General features: G+C 48.3%; 1 protein-coding gene across 3 annotated transcripts in view; it reads right to left on the bottom strand.

Moving 5' to 3' along the window:
- SNX33 (sorting nexin 33) overlaps nucleotides 1-16,318 on the bottom strand; it is a 136,892-nt gene extending 120,574 nt beyond the window's left edge. For 2 of the 3 annotated variants that reach the window (XM_085643847.1, XM_085643845.1), the window contains exon 1: nucleotides 15,094-16,318. The gene's annotated coding sequence lies outside the window, so the exon portion shown is untranslated. The remainder of the gene's footprint in view (nucleotides 1-15,093) is intronic. The other variant, XM_085643846.1, reaches the window with a different exon arrangement.
- Between the last annotated feature and the right edge of the window lie 739 nt (nucleotides 16,319-17,057).

Below are 17,057 nucleotides of genomic sequence, written 5' to 3'. Positions count from 1 at the left end.
AGGGACACTGCCAACTCTCCGCAAGATTGCTCCTTTTCTTTCCATTGCAGCATGTTTATTGTTGAGTTACAAAATGCTATATTGTATACTTATGCCAATTCTTTATCTCATCATGTACACGTATGATACAGCTCTTCGAGCACGATGTTGGCAAAAACCAATAAAGTATGTTCTTGAAAAAACACACACACATTGGCAATGCCAATAGCTACTGCATAGACGAGACCTATTGGCTTTGCCAATGCTTACTACTGTTGATTTCCATGATATTACCACAGATATTGCCCACAGCAAACAAAAATGCATGCCTTCTTCCATAACATGCAAAACACCTCTCCAGCGTGTCTTCACAAGTTCAAAACTGCCCGGATTTGCAAACGTGGGCCGCTAGTCTAGCTATCCAAGTCGCTATTGGGGGCCAGTTTTATAATGCACGGGCCTATTGTCCGTCCAAGTGTGACTCGGTACACAACCTCAGTTCTCTCCAGTGAACATTTGTCACAGGCTCCGTCATGATCAGAGCGGCATTGGCTCTGCTGCAGTCTGCACACCTCCAGCCGTGCCTGCACTCTCTAAGCCACGCCCTTCGGCCCTTTAACCCTGTTCTGTTCACTTCCGCCTTGAAAGCCTTCAGTCCCTCACTGAGCACTCAGCTGTGCTCGTCACGCTCACCTGCACTTCAGCGGGCAGAGGGTGAAAACATGTCTGTACACTGAGGAGGTCGTAAGAGTGCGAGAAACGGGGTATCCATCAGACGTCTTGGGGGAAGAAACAGGCCTAAGAGGGCGGGGAGCGGCTTTGGTGGGGGCGTGCGGAGATGTAATGAAAACGAGGTTCTACTTGTTACTCCTGGGTGACGGGCTGTTCGACAGACTGCACATCGGTCCTGTTCCCGCAGTAATCTATAGCGGTCCTTGGGCCCAGGAACTGGTCAGCAGCACAGTCACAAAGGCTCTGAGCAGTCTCTTCAGCAGTCTCTTCTGGCCTCCTTAAGACAGGGGACTGGTGGGGCAGCACTCCTGAGTCACCCAACGGTAAGACAAAGATTGGGCGGTCACTCAACAGAAAGTGCCCCTGATGTTGTCCGTACAAAGGGTCATTTACACTGTCATGTATTTCTGTAAGAAATACCCTCTGGGGGCCTTTGAATGCACATGGACCTTTTTTTACAGAGTTTTATATAGCGCGAACGTGACCCAATTGGGAATCAGAGCGGTTTACATAGCACCAGTTGCGTTACATGAGGACACATTAATTTTTGTTAGGCACGGGGAGATTAAGTAATTTGCCCAGAATCACAGGATGCCCAGAATCACAGGATGTTCAGCGTCATTGCCGAGACTCGAACCCAGTTCCACAGATTCGAGGTCAACCGCTCTAGCCGTTAGGCCAACTCCCCTCCCCTTACAATACAGCAGTGTTGAAGGTGGACCGGCCATCCCACCTGGAGCACTGTGTGAATGGACAGAAATGTCAGATCATCCTCAGAAACGTGCAGTACATGGATCAAAGTATCTGCCATTGCTTCCTAGCTTCAGCCAACGATGCATACCCAGGTCCGAACGTCACTTTGGATGGAATGCTTGTCTAAAATAAAGGATTGGCAGTGTTTTGACCAATCTGCTGAAATCAGGAGCCAGAGCACAATATCTAGATCTTATAAATTGGTCTAAGGCCTCAATTTCAGTTTTCCAAGAGCCATAAAAGGGGTGATGTGCCACACCGTACAACCAGGTCCTCTGCCTTCAGCCACATCTTGTGCCCAGTACCCCCAGCCGCCAATAGGCAGCGCTCAGAGGCAGAAAACAGGATCTAACGAATACAGAGCATAGTCTCTGGTCATGCCGGTGCACCAGCCCCCGCCATCAGGGCCTTCGTGCCCCATGGTCACAGGGCACATGACGTATGTGTCCTTTGGCCACACACAATCTGCCCATCGCCTACTTCCACAGGATTACCCACTTCCACAGGGTGTTGAGCCACAGTATATGGCCTACTGCCAAGCTCTCGGTCCAGTGCCTCTATCGAGAGCCCCCCCTGGGTATGGTTTTAGTGCTCAAGCTTTAAAAAAAAAATCTTTGGCAATTCGAATGGAATGTGCAACTTTGGAACCCCTTAGAACTGTACCCTAGCCACCATTACGTAATTTACACAGAACTTTGATGGCAATATTCTAATTAGGGAAATTTTATGTGGATTCATCATGTTGGCCAGAGTTATACACAATCCGTTAAATGCTTTTTAGGGCAGGCGTAACTAAGACCTATTGGATTTACAAAAAGTATATATATAATATACTTACCTGTCACCTTCACTTATTGGTATGCTGTTGTGTCATTTACATTTTTCACCTGTCTACACCATATAGTACTGAGCAACGTGTCAATGCTTGTTACTCAAAAATATTTTTTGGTCTCAAAATGCAAACATTGCCATAGCAGACCCGGGAATGAATAGACTATATTTTGTGTGTGGATGTGCTCCTTGTGAAAGGATAGAATCCCATCACTCACAGTGAAGGTAGAGAATAGCAGACCTACTGCCCGGTGCTGTGCGGTGGTGGGCAGAAGAAAAAAAATGAAGGCCACAACAACTACCCAGAGGAAGGACTGGGCAGGCTGAAAGCCTCCATAAGTACGAATATTATGTATCATTTTAGTGAAATCAAAAAGTATGGGTGATGGAATCTGGCGCCACTGCTCCCAGCGCTATAGCTGATCCGTAAACAAGTGACATATGTGGCTACAATACATTCTGTATTGTTCGTAAATAGGTCAAGAAGCAGCTGCCGTAATGTTCATTTCTGTGTGATTGAAGCTTGCACTACTGGTGTCTGTGTTGTGGTCGTTCCTTCCTATAGCAGTTTATCCCTTCCCCCCCCCCTCCCACAACCACTGCAAATCACCGGGTCAGAGCACAGATGAAATGTAGAAAGGAAAAAGGAAGGGGGTGAGGAAAGGAGGCGGACGCTGGATGCTCAAGGACTCAAGCGCCTGAGTTGTTCCTCTTGTGTGCACAAGGGCCTTTGCTGCTCTTCGTGAATGCCTCTTCTGTGTGCTGGAGCCGCCCTAATAACAGATGTGTGCACAGCGGCCCTCACCGCTGACGCCGCCCTCTCCCCTCATCATTACAGGTTGAGGTGAGTCCACTTATGGAAGACAGGCTACAATGCTAGTCTTTTTACTATCATTTTCTCATCACTACCCTAAATTAGAGCATAAATCTACTTCCAATAAACTCCACTTCCTGTTTTCCACAGGGAACAGGACCACATGCTCCTCTCCTTTTATAATCATGTTATGAAGGTTGTTTTCACAGCTTTACAAATGTGATAAGAATGAGGAAGTTATATGATACTAATCATTCAACAGCCATATCATGACTCATGAGGTACCCTACCTTCTAATGAAATGTAAGGTGGACTGGCAGATCGATGTTAGCATCTTTTACTCTCTCGATCACCTGGGTAGAGTTCGTTGGCGGGTGTTAAGCTCTCCCTCACCAAGACTCTGGCCTGTTTCTTAGGTCTGGCTTTAGCGGAGACGTTTTCTTTGGTTTGGTTTGTTTAAAAACTTTAAAAATACATACATAATTTCAGTGGCTTTCAGTCAGCAATTTTCAACCATGGGCTTTCTGCTGTGTCATTCATTTTGTGCTGATGTTCACCGCAGCATTCCGCAGTGGACAGTGGGTCTGCCCGCTCAGCTGTTGGCTACACACATTGTCAGTGACTGCATTATGAGCACAATGTGCAGCGAAGGTGGAGAGCAGTATTTCCAATGTAATGTTTCCTTGTTTATCCTGTTGTTGCCATCTTAAGCCTTACTGAGGCAATGGCACCAATGATCATTTTATTGCACAGGCAGATGGCATAAGCGTTCCCATATCTAGATGGTTGGCTTATTCAAGTTTCTTTGTCTCAGGCATAGAATGTATACATTCTGGTATGCAGCATACTGTGGAGTCATGGATTTTGATCAACTCGTTGCAATCTCATCTGACCCCATTCCTCAGTTTGGATTTCATCAGAGTCGGCTTCTACGCTCTCCTCAGGCGGCTGTTCCCAGTCCCTCTGCCCAGCAGACCAAGCTTCTGCAGTACAATAACACTGTTACTTAGACATTATTGGCCACTGTCTAAGAATGGCCGAATGTGAATGGAAACGCGCCAACAGCACTCAGATACAGCATGGAATACGACACTCGAATTCCACTTAACGAGGATATACGGGTGGGCATGAGTCGGTGGGTGGTTTAAATTAATCTGGAGACTACTTCGGAGTTGGATCCCCACCCATTTTATCTAGTTGGGGAAAGCCCTTTCCCCAACATTCCCAAAGCAGAGTAAGGCATAAATGCAGGAAGGATAGCTGCCCTGTGGAGGCTTGTGTTACCCCATATTTCTTTTGGCAAACATGATAAATTGTTAATAGTCCCACATTCCCATGGGAGCACTACATGGATGCAGAATTATGTTTCAAAGTTGCAGGTCTTATTTGAAAGTCAATAAATCACACATTTCACAGCTTCCTTCTATGCAGACTCCAGGACTATAGGCTGCTATGGAACTCATCAACAAGTAAAGATGGAGAAAGGGGAGAGGTGGTGGTGGCTCAAATATCAAAATTCCAGTGTTCTTCCCCACCGTCCTTGAGTTCCCTTCTTCCCAAGGCAGAATTAGGCTCGACAACTAAACCAGAATGCCTCCTGGCACTCTGTATAGGACGGCAGAGTGTGTCTAGGTGTACCTGAAGTGAGAGAGCTAGTTTGAATGTTTTTCTTTTTCAATTATAACGCTTAGTTGTTACCTTCCTGACACGGGTTCACCTTTATTTATTTTTGTAAAGTGTCAGCAGAACCTATGTGATTGCAGAGTACTTTACAACAGTGAGTAAAGTGTAGGACATGTATGTTTACTTATTGAGTTGATAGTGACAAGCCTGTATATACATTAGTAAGACAAGACTGAAATGAGTACATCTATAGTTACAAACCCAACAGTGTATCATAGCATATGCATTAATCGATACATGTAAAAAAAAAATACAAAACGTATTTAGTAAGTAATCACTGTGAAAGGTTCATAAACCTGTCAGGGTGTAACAGAATGGGGCACATTTGATATTTGATCTTTCGGCTAAGAATTGAAGGAATGGCTTAATTTTAATATAAGTGGGAAGAGAATTCCAAATTATTGGTCTGTGCTTTGCAATTCATGTTTAACTGGGTTTTGTATTGAGGTGGTGTGTCCCTAGGAGTAATGTGGGTTTATTTCTTTGAGCTCTGGATTTGCAGACTAATTCCAACTTATGTAGGACGTACAGTAGAGTGATGAAGTATAAGGCCTTGTATGTGAGCAGTGATCTGTTATAGGTAGAGCGAGTTGTGAGAGTAAGCAATTTGGGGAGTTCGAGAAATAGTGTGACCCAGTCCAATTTGGTGGCGTTTGTCATCAGCTGCTGGCAAAATGAAGGACAGATTTAAAGGGATCTAGTGGAGACTTAATTGGACTGGTGTGTAGTGCGTTCCCATATTCAAGTGGACTTGAAGTCCAGTTTGGGAAAGACAGGTATGAGGTTGTCTTAAATAGTGAAGACTGATAGGAGCCAGAGTTGGACGCTGTGGTGTCGATTACAGACAAATATTCCAACAGTTCTGTCCAAGGCAACTGAAAATTAACATTGGATATACCGGAGAGATTTGATTCAAAGTGCTGGCAACGCATGGGGCCACTTATGTTCAAATTCATAAAGTCCACAAAAAAGAATTCCATCTTTACCCAGTGCAAAGATTTCTTCTACAAACGTTTAGAAAGGGATGAAAAAGAAGGGGTGGCATCATCAAGGGGACAACTAACTCACAAAGTTGGGGCAGATCGGGAAGGAATTTCCTCTGCGGCCCATTCAGCTTGGACAGTGGACAGAACATCCTTGCAGACATTGTGAGCACAGGAAGTGACAACTTTACCAAGTGGTGGACCGAGTCAGACTGCAGAGGCACTGAAGACAGGGAATGGATGCCGGGAGCACAACTATAACCTCAAAACACGCGATTCAGTGAAGGCCGCGTCACACCATTTATAGCACGTAACAAGCGTTGCCAACTTCCCCAGTGAACCAATGTAGAACTAAATGTTGACAATACATTTGTCAACTCCTCGCAGACAAGGACACTTTGGAATTCCCCTGCTGCCCGTGAGAGTGCCAGCGTCCTTGCCCAGCGCGTGGCCTTCCACTCCGGCCTTCGCTCATCCCTCTCTGCCGCCAAGAAACAACACCTCCTCAGAGGTCGAAGCCAGAGCCAGCGGCGGGAAGTCCTGGAGGGGGCAGGGCGGCCTCCCAGAATGCAGGCCCCGGGCCGAGCAGGATGCTCATCCGCTGCAGCCATGAGGTCACTGTCAGCATTGCCTTACTTTCATACAACAGACTAGCGAGTGTGGTGCGACCATTCCATGCGTTTTGTCTTTGGCCTTATTCTGGTGTGCACACCCATGCTGTCCAACCTCATTACTCCCCGGGCTCTGCTGCGTGGCTTTACTTCTCCGTCCCGTCAGTTCTGCTGGGAGCAGAGGCTGTTCCCTGCAGCCAGGGTCACTTCTGTGATGTCATATTTTTAAGGCTGCTCTTGAACTTCATCATCTCCGTGTGATCGGAAATCTTCCCTTTAAAAAACATGTTCCCCTGTGTTCAAGCCTTCTAGGGCTTTGAATATTCCCATCATATCTCTCGATCCCTCCTGTATCTTTAAATTTACATACTAGCTCACACAAGTTTAGATTCTGCAGTCCCTTGCGCTTCCCCCCATCGTGGCAGCACCGCCTAGGTAGCTCTTCACATTCACCAATGAAGTTCCGCTGCCTAGTGGCCCTCCTCTATGTGATCCAAACAGCCTTGCTTTGCTCAACAGTTTCCCATTCACCCCCTAACACTCCACATACCCCAGTCCTCCTTATGGGCACCCTGAGTTTTGGAAACCCCCCTATTTCCTACGCCTTTAGGCATCCCACTTCTTGATGGTATCTCCCTCCCTCATGGTTCTCCTCAGAAAGCAGCAGCCCTTCCTTTCCATAGTGACAGTGATGTGCCTATTGGCTTGGTCCACCATGACAAGGTCCAGACGCTGACTTCACTTTCCAGCTCACGGACTTCCAAGCAGCACACACTTGGGAGTTCCAGGGGCTTCAACCACAACCCTGGCCCTAGAGGTGGTCTGCGACCAGGGGTTACCTTAGGGGTGTCCCTTACGGAGGTATATTGGCCGAGCGGTGGAACACTCGCCAGTGCTCCCTTATGTTGAACTGTGGGAGGATGTGAAGACCTGCTGGAGGGGGGTCTTCATTGGTGTCCAGTAGAGGCCCTTTCCTGAAGTGAGAAACCACCTTATTCATCCTTCCTCTGGGCCCACACTATCCCAGGAGCAGACCGCGCAGGGGATTCGACCGACGACCATGAGGGAAAACTAAATCCCACCCAGCCCCACCGCTCTTACCCGCTCGGGCCGCTGCTGCACTATCCTATCACTCCTACAAAAACTGGGAGAGGGTGTGGTGCCCCCTGCCTGGGAGGAACACATTCCTTGGAGCCTGACTGACTATGAGACAGAAGAGTTACCTCTCCCTCTTGAGGTTCTCCTCTGGACTCACCTTTGTGAACATCTGAAGGGACCGCACAGGAGGGTTTTCTGGGACCATCCGGGGGAGGGGGGGGGAGGAGAGGGGAGTGGAGAGGAAAGAGAGAGAGAGAGAGAGAGAGAGAGAGAGAGAGAGAGAGAGAGACAGAGAGAGAAGGGACAGCGCACAGGAGAATAGAAGACTTAGGAGGACAGTAATAATCACCACATTCTTACTATTCGGCTAAATGTTAGTAGACACAGTCTAGTCAAACCATATGTAAACTCACTTGCTAAGACATGGTTTTTAAGGGTGGTATCTGTGCCATCTAAGGAATGCATCTCTCTCTGAGGACTAGACCATCATTAGACTGCTGCCAGAGACCAGCGTACACCTATCTGTAGGAGAGCTCACTAGATAATCTGCACCTCTAGGAAAGGCCGTGGCTTTATAGAGGACACGGCTATTGCTATGTTCGACCAGGAACAGTGCATGGAAAGAGAAGGACCAGCTACTTGTTCTGGACTGGCTCCTGCGGTCAGATGATCCAGAGGCCTCACTTAAATCTGCCACAACAAGGGAGGATCATCACTTCCTGGGTTCAGGTAGTCTGCAAACCTCAGTGCAATGTTGTCAGCATCACCAGTTGAGGTCACACCTTAAAGTTTTTCAGATACCTTCATTTGGGCTTACTTTGCCTCATGTTTGCCTTATATCGCATCTCTACCATCCCTGGCCAATGACCAACCCTGGATACACCTTTGCTTGATTAAGAAATAATCTCTTCCTTTCATCATATGCACACTTCTAAGGATTCAACTACTGATGGTTTCCTCAAACTGGACAAGTTACCTTCGATTCTCATCATATTTCAGGGACACGACTTTTCAACAGGGGCCACAGATGTGATCAACATGGTGTCAACCTCTGGGAAAGGGAGGGGAACTCCTAGATTGAAAACTGTATGTTGGCATTTTATTAGTACTAATATGCCTTGGTGGCACTACTTCACTTGTACTTCCTACAATTTGTCATCTCGCGCCCTCTTTGGGCTGTCTAGGAGGTAGGGTCTGCGCCACATCAGTCCTCAGATTTCTAAATTTCCCAGTTCATGACAGGCATATGAGGAGTCTAGTGGCTAACCCAATGGGTTGGACAAAAAGGCATGACCCTCGTGCCTATCTGAGCCTGGTTCAAAGATCCGGCTCTCTGTCTCTAGGGTTACTTCTTGGTAGGTACCGTCTCTACCCGAGTACCTGGTGTCATGGAGGATCCGTGAACAGCTAGTTCCCACCCAGAAATTGACATGGAAAGGAGAACTTGTTGCTTGCCCACATTGGTCAGCTGATCCGAAGCCCTCCCTTACAAAGTTCTAGAGGTAAAGAGTATCCACATCTTGGAGAGGGAACCCAGATGTGGCGTCCAGTCTTTCATTAGACAGATGTTGGCATGTGCCTCTCGAGCAGCTGCTTCTGACCCAATGTCATATACAGTGCTCGGAAGGTTTTTCACTTTTCACCTGCCTGCTGCTATGGAAGACTCCACATTGCTGCAGTCCCAGAAGGCCTTGGGGGCCCATCGCTTCTAGCAAGGAAGGCTGCCAGAGGAGAGGCCTCTCAGAGTGGTATGCTGCAATGTGTCCTTGTGCTCTCTCTTATTCACTGAGGCCCACAGACCACTAGGCTCCCCACCTGCTGGCGGGCCTCTGCACACTGTACCCCTGCCAATTTTACAGAACCAAGATGTTTTCTCTCTCTCCCCTGCCATCTGGCAGGGCACAGAGGGAGTTGTGTGCCAGCCATATGCTATGCATAAATTAACCTACAAGACTGTGTGGATCCCATCACACACCGTTTTGCTAATGCACCCTTTTTGACTGATTGCTTGTTCTGTCCATCCCACGTATAAGTCCACCAACAATAAGATTTCCCCCTGACCCTATGCACTTTTGCATCTCAACTGCAACACAGCATGGTGTGCAAGCAGATGCCAGCACTGGAGGAGGAGAAACCCAAGTAGCAATGAGATGCACCGGGTGTGCTTCTTGTACTGTGGGCCTGTATCTTGTGCCTAACCATTTATCTTTCCCTTTCTAAGAGGAGTAAACACTGTTTATGCATTGTGTTTGGCTAATAAGTGTGCTAAGGGTATATTTATATATTTTGTGCTAGGTGATGTCTCTAACAGATTCTTGCTGGCGGCTGGCACCTATGGCTCCTATCTCGCCCAGACTTTCTTTTCCAATAGTGAGGCACAAGGACCGCAAGCGTGGCCTGGCCCCAGCTCGTCCATCACTCTTCACGCATCTAACATCATGGTGGGGAGTTCAAATAAAGCTCCTCTGGAGGCACTGTTCTTCCTGATCCTGTTGTCACAACTTAGGACTCTTATTACTCATGAAGCCCAAGCCATCTCCAAGTGGTGGAGATGACTAATGGGTGCCCGTGAACTGCTAAGAAACCTGCAAATTGCCAAAAAGCGAGGTCAGCATCTAATCATAAGAAGCTTGAGCCACAGGATCCTATGCAGTGAGGCAGACTCCAGATGTACCAGCTTCTTCCTGCAGGTTACAGGTCGGAAGGGTCAGTGCACTGCTGCTCCCCATCCTGATGAGCCCTTAACCAAGCTTTACTGATGTCAATATGCACGCTGAATATGTGACGTACATACGCTGTCAGCCATTTTGGATTATGGAGAGTTTCAATTCCATAGAACAGACTCCAGAGCACAGCTCCCACTGGACATGGAAGGGACACCAAGGGATGATGCACCCGCCATTTACTTGAGGCACTCATCCTACTAACTGAAGGCTACCGTCTCCTTCTAGGCCACACAATCCAATGTAAAGACCACAATGGCATGAGGAGAGCTGCAAGCCTCTGGGTACCGCAGGACTACCGTATTCTCTCTTTTTGAAGATGCAGGTCAAGAAACCGATGCAGTAATCCAGGAAGCAAAATCAGCTACTGCAGACAATGTCGAGAAAAGACCTGCAAAACTGGACACAATACTCCTGGGGGGACCCCGACAATGGACACTGTACTCCAGATACGACCTCTGGATCTGGCCACGAAGCTCCCGATGAGGCCCCCAGAACCGGCCATTACACTCCAGAGCTGTTTCTAGAATTGGACACTAGAGCTAAAAGGCCTCCTGAACAGGACACAATATGCCTCACAAATAAGATGATTGATGAGGAAAAAAGATAGCACAGCAAAGAGGTATAAATATGTACAAACTTAGAATGTATTCCTTTTGTGTTTCTAAAGGGGAGAGATAATTTTCCTGTGAAAAGGGAGTAAAATGATGCACTAACATTGTACTGTTTTATAGATAGTCATGCCAGTCCACTCTCTACGCCATCTTCAACACATAGACCAATAAGAACCCAGACTTGCTTGATAGAATCACAACTGATTCTATTCAGATGAAATGTTAACACTGCAACAGTTTTGTTAACCATAAGAAAATATCTTAAATCGTATACATTAAAAAAATCTGGGAGGTCTTTTTTACAATTTTTCTTACAAGGTGCAAAACCAGAAGATGTCTGGTCTCCCAAGCTTCGCCTTTGCCATTTTGGCCCTAAACATACCGGTAAATTGCTTGGCTCAGAGAACTGAACGATCGCCAGTCACAAAAAAGTCTCCTAGAAGTTGTGAGTTTGAATCCTGGAAAGAATGATTTAGCTCTCAGAAGTCAGCACATTGAGTACAATAAATTGGGTAATGGTGGTGTGTGGTGCTATATATAAGAAAGAAGTACTCATTATTGAAAATTCCTCCACATCAGCCCAGCAAGGTCCACCCCCGCCCCCCACCATACGCCTGAGGCACATTCGGTTCCATTTATTCGCCATCTTTGTCTTTGCTCTCACACTATGGTTACTCCTCGTGAGAGGTCGCGTCCACATCCTGTGATTCTGGGCACAACACTTAATCTCCCCGTGCCTGAATGTGTAATGTAAATACGGTGTTCATGTAAAGCGCTCCAATACCTTCGGGTCGAGTTCGCGCTATATAAATATGCAACAACAAAAAAAGTCCGGTGCACCCGACCACCTGTCCACGCGTTCCCTGCCTTCTGTAGCACAGTGGAGTCTGCTTTCCCTCCTGTTTTTCTCTTCTCATGCCTTATGGTTGTACATTATTACATCGCCGGTATCCATCTATAACGATGCCCTTATTACATGCACACACACTTAAAGAGAAAGAGGGGGATAGCCCAGTCAATAATGAGGGCAGATTAAATACCACGTGTACCCCGTTCTCTGCCTTGTGCAAGCCTGTGCAGTCCGAATAGACTCCAGCTGGAGGAGTTTGCTGTTATTCCACTTTCTAGCTGTGACCAGGGCTTTAAAGGGCCAAATTCTGATGGCCTGCACGTCTTCCATTTATAGGTGAGAGGGCCAGCACTTCTCACCAGGGACGGTGCACTTTTATATTTCCATATCATATACTGGCTGTGACACACACCTCGAAACTGACGGCGAACACGTTACAAATACAATATAGACTGCCTAAAAAATCTTGACAGCTACGCTAAGACCAGTGCCCCCTTGGTTTTTTTAATGCCTTTTTTCAGTGAGTAGTGTGCTGTCCAACAAATGTCACACTCACGCCCTTGTACTGCCGCCCACACACACACTCGCTCGAAGTGACGCGTGAACACCGTTCTCGCGCCCCGTGTGACACGACACCTTCCGTTTACTTTTCAGCCAACAGCACTTTGCCTCGGCACACTTCGATAGAACGAGAACGTTACACTACAAGTCCCGAAAATGTAAAGTGCGGTTGGCTACACACGGGGTTCTCTGGGGTGAGGCGGTTGGCTACACACGGGGTTCTCTGGGGTGAGGCGGTTGGCTACACACAGGTTTCTCCGTGGGTGAGGTTGGCTACACACAGGGTTCTCTGGGGTGAGGTGGTTGGCTACACACGGGGTTCTCTTGGGTGAGGATGGCTACACAGAGGGTTCTCGGGGGTGTGGGGGGAGGTTGGCTACACACAGGTTTCTCCGTGGGTGAGGTTGGCTGCACACAGGTTTCTCCGTGGGTGAGGTTGGCTACACACAGGGTTCTCTGGGGTGAGGTGGTTGGCTACACACGGGGTTCTCTTGGGTGAGGATGGCTACACAGAGGGTTCTCGGGGGTGTGGGGGGAGGTTGGCTACACACAGGTTTCTCCGTGGGTGAGGTTGGCTGCACACAGGGTTCTCTGGTTTGAGGTTGGCTACACACGGGGTTCTCTTGAGTGACGTTGGCTACACAGAGGGTTCTCGGGGGTGTGGGGGGAGGTTGGCTACACACAGGTTTCTCCGTGGGTGAGGTTGGCTGCACACAGGGTTCTCTGGTTTGAGGTTGGCTACACACGGGGTTCTCTTGAGTGACGTTGGCTACACAGAGGGTTCTCGGGGGTGTGGGGGGAGGTTGGCTACACACAGGGTTCTCTTGGGTGAGGTTGGCTACAGCTACACACAGGGTTCTAGGGGGTGGGGGGGGAGGTTGGCTACACACAGGGTTCTCTGAAGGTGAGGTTGGCTACACACAGGGTTCTCTGAAGGTGAGGTTGGCTACAGCTACACACAGGGTTCTCTGAAGGTGAGGTTGGCTACAGCTACACACAGGGTTCTCTGAAGGTGAGGTTGGCTACAGCTACACACAGGGTTCTCTGGGGTGAGGTGGTTGGCTACACACGGGGTTCTCTTGGGTGAGGATGGCTACACAGAGGGTTCTCGGGGGTGTGGGGGGAGGTTGGCTACACACAGGTTTCTCCGTGGGTGAGGTTGGCTGCACACAGGTTTCTCCGTGGGTGAGGTTGGCTACACACAGGGTTCTCTGGGGTGAGGTGGTTGGCTACACACGGGGTTCTCTTGGGTGAGGATGGCTACACAGAGGGTTCTCGGGGGTGTGGGGGGAGGTTGGCTACACACAGGTTTCTCCGTGGGTGAGGTTGGCTGCACACAGGGTTCTCTGGTTTGAGGTTGGCTACACACGGGGTTCTCTTGAGTGACGTTGGCTACACAGAGGGTTCTCGGGGGTGTGGGGGGAGGTTGGCTACACACAGGTTTCTCCGTGGGTGAGGTTGGCTGCACACAGGGTTCTCTGGTTTGAGGTTGGCTACACACGGGGTTCTCTTGAGTGACGTTGGCTACACAGAGGGTTCTCGGGGGTGTGGGGGGAGGTTGGCTACACACAGGGTTCTCTTGGGTGAGGTTGGCTACAGCTACACACAGGGTTCTAGGGGGTGGGGGGGGAGGTTGGCTACACACAGGGTTCTCTGAAGGTGAGGTTGGCTACACACAGGGTTCTCTGAAGGTGAGGTTGGCTACAGCTACACACAGGGTTCTCTGAAGGTGAGGTTGGCTACAGCTACACACAGGGTTCTCTGAAGGTGAGGTTGGCTACAGCTACACACAGGGTTCTCTGAAGGTGAGGTTGGCTACAGCTACACACAGGGTTCTCTGGGGGAGAATGCTCCAGTTCGCTGATGTGTCACGTGTCAAGAGGGGGGCAGCCCTTTATCAGCTGTGCTAGATGCTTGTGGCACACGTTCTCGGGAATGTCTGCGTGTCTACTACATCCGATGTACATGATTTTTGTAAGGCGGGTGACTACACAAAACGGACGCTGTTTACACTGTGGCTAACCAGGCCCTGATCTTTGATGTACCTTTATTTATCTGGAAATAGTTCGAAGATTTTACATTATAATGTATAGATTGCACAAGGCCAGGGGTGGGGGGGGGGCTTACGAAACGAAAGCACCATTACGTCGTAGGTATTTGCATTTTACTATTCACCATCTTTATGCGTAGAACTTCGGTTGTCCTATGGCATCTATATGTTGCCCTATATGTTGCCCATTTAAGCCTGCTCCGTTTTTGCGTTCTGGAAGTTGTAGCTGTGAAATTCCTGTTAAAAAGCAGTGCATTAAACTCACACACATACTTTGCATGGGGGAGTGGGGGTGCCGCTATTTTTCAATTATTCCGAATAGTGAGTACCTCTATACTGCAGTCTCAGTGCGGGCACCACTGTACAAGTCCCAGAATGCCAACGCTCCGTTCACCCACATTGAACAACCTGTGCTCCGTTTTGTGTAAATTCATTACTAAATATTATTAAGGCATGACGTTTGCAGTCGTCTACTTTATTTTACAGCCCGGTGCAATCGAATATTTTACTGCAACAGATTCAGTTGAAGTGAACCGAGACTGTAACTCCCAGAATGCATCAGCAAGTTAAAGTCCAAAGCTGTCCCCATGATATACCCCTGGCGACGTGGAATCACATGCAAACAGTAATTTAAAAAAATAATCGGACATGAGCCTGAACGCGATGCAAAGGTGCCGTGTACATACAACAAATAACCACATTAAAAAATGTCTCACTTCAAAATACATGCAGACCAGGAAGCCAGATTGTGAAGTCACCTCTCGCGCTGGGAAAATAAGGGAGAGGAGATAGATATATATAGTCAACTCACCAAGGAACAGACAGAATCCGTTTCGGAAAACCGGGCTGATTTAGTTCATGAATCTCTTCTTAAGTTACTTCCAGACGTTTGACAGCAATCACATGGCTCCCGGGTTTAACCTGTTAAGTGCCATTCCACCGGCAGCTTGAGTTACTGGTTTGTTGTTTCCATGGACTTGAAACCGACAACAACACGAAGGAAAAAAAAAAACACTAAATCACCTCTCGAAAAAAATGCCCAAGAAAAGACAACAAAAAAGCACACGGATGTTTCACCAACAGAAACACCAAATCTTCGCAACATCCACCAAATGTGATAAAAATATATTAAAACAACTGAATAAATGAAATTGTACTCGCAGGTTGGTGTCCTGAAAAACAAGTCGAACAAGACCCACAACAGAAACACTGCGTTCCCCGGGGGTGAGAGGGCTCCAGTAAAATATGCAATCCGGAGACCTTCTGTCCAAAGGGAGAAGGGGGAGGGGAGCGCTGGGAAAACCTCAGGAATTCAACTGCAAACAAAAGTTCCCTTTGGGGGATAGAGATGGGAATCTGAGAGAGGGGCAAGCGGCGATCCGCTGCGACCAGGGGGAGGAAGGTCCCTGGCGGTCGCTCAGATTCCCTCTGGCTGGGCAGGTTTTGCCCCTTTTACGGGAACCTTAACTGCACTTCGCCTCCCCATGGACTCGTTGCGGTCTCTTCCTTTAGACTATGGCTGATCCCAAAACTAGTGCAAAGGTCTCCAAGCGTCGCTCGAAGTCCTCGGTGGATAAAAGTAACAGAGAAGTCAGGACAGTCGCTGCCAGTATAGCACACAGTCCTTGCAGACAAACTCGCAGTTAAGAGACAGACACAGGCATGGCATTCCTTTCCCAGAGTGCGAGGTGAGCAGCGTGCACCCCCGTGTACCTCGGTGCCCCGTGCCTTCGGCTGGTGTCAGTCGCCGCCTGCATGGCGCACGGCATGGCACGAAGACTCCACCATCTCTTCCTGCTGCCAGGCCTCCCCGTGTCCCTTGCCGCCTTCGCCTGCACAGCTGGCCTGCCCCCGTGGTGTCACACAATGCACCCGGAGCTTTCCATGACGCAAGGGCCAGCCTGAAAGTTTGAAAAGCCTTCAGGCACCACCAGGCAGAAGCAAGAGAAACAAAACACTCTTCCCTCCTCCCCGCAGCTCGCCACTCCAGGGACGGCTGCAAGGTGCGCTGCGCCACCTAGCGGCAGAACGGAGTACACCGGCCACCCTTTCATAGATATCTAGGTCACGGTCACATATTTATAGATGCTATTCATTGAACTAGTTAATTCATACACATTTTAACCCCAACCTGCCCCTTTGAAATCGTAAGCCCGAGCACTGGCAGCCATCTCCTTCGGTTTTATGCCGCTTTTCGCTCAAATGACTTGCCATTGAAGTGCAAAGTCCTTCAAACATCCACAATGTCTCTGACTGTGAGTCGATTCAAGGCTTTGGGTTTCAGACGATGTGCTATGCTGACGACGCTGTGATTTTCTGTGCATCATGGGGTATGTTTCCGTCTCCTGCCAATGAAGTGAACAATCTGGCTTTTTAGATACAACAAAACCTCCCTATTAGAGCACAGATCCAGAAAATCTGGACCATGCCTGGTCTCTTTGGAAAAAGTTAAGATTCTCCAATTTCTTCCTCGCAACAATTGGACCAGAAGGATCAGGTGCCGGTAATGTCCGCTACTGAGTACCGGCACCTTTTCATTTTGAGAGGGAGAGTACCTGCACTTTTGAAGAGTGACATAATACTTTTAACTGGAGAGTACCAGCACTTCTGAGAAAACACGCAGGTACTGTGTTACAGGGTACCTGCACTTGTATTTTTCCATTCCAAGCACTGATCAGATCCACCAAACTCCCCCATCGGCATTACGGAAACACCTTATATCTGGATCTATTCAACTACACCAACAAACTCCAGAGATGACAAAATATGGCTGCA

This window comes from Triturus cristatus, chromosome 3_1, assembly GCF_964204655.1.
Source record: "Triturus cristatus chromosome 3_1, aTriCri1.1, whole genome shotgun sequence".
NCBI lineage: Eukaryota > Metazoa > Chordata > Amphibia > Caudata > Salamandridae > Triturus > Triturus cristatus.
Note: the sequence above shows the minus strand (reverse complement) of the source record. Positions and strands in the feature narration are given on the sequence as shown.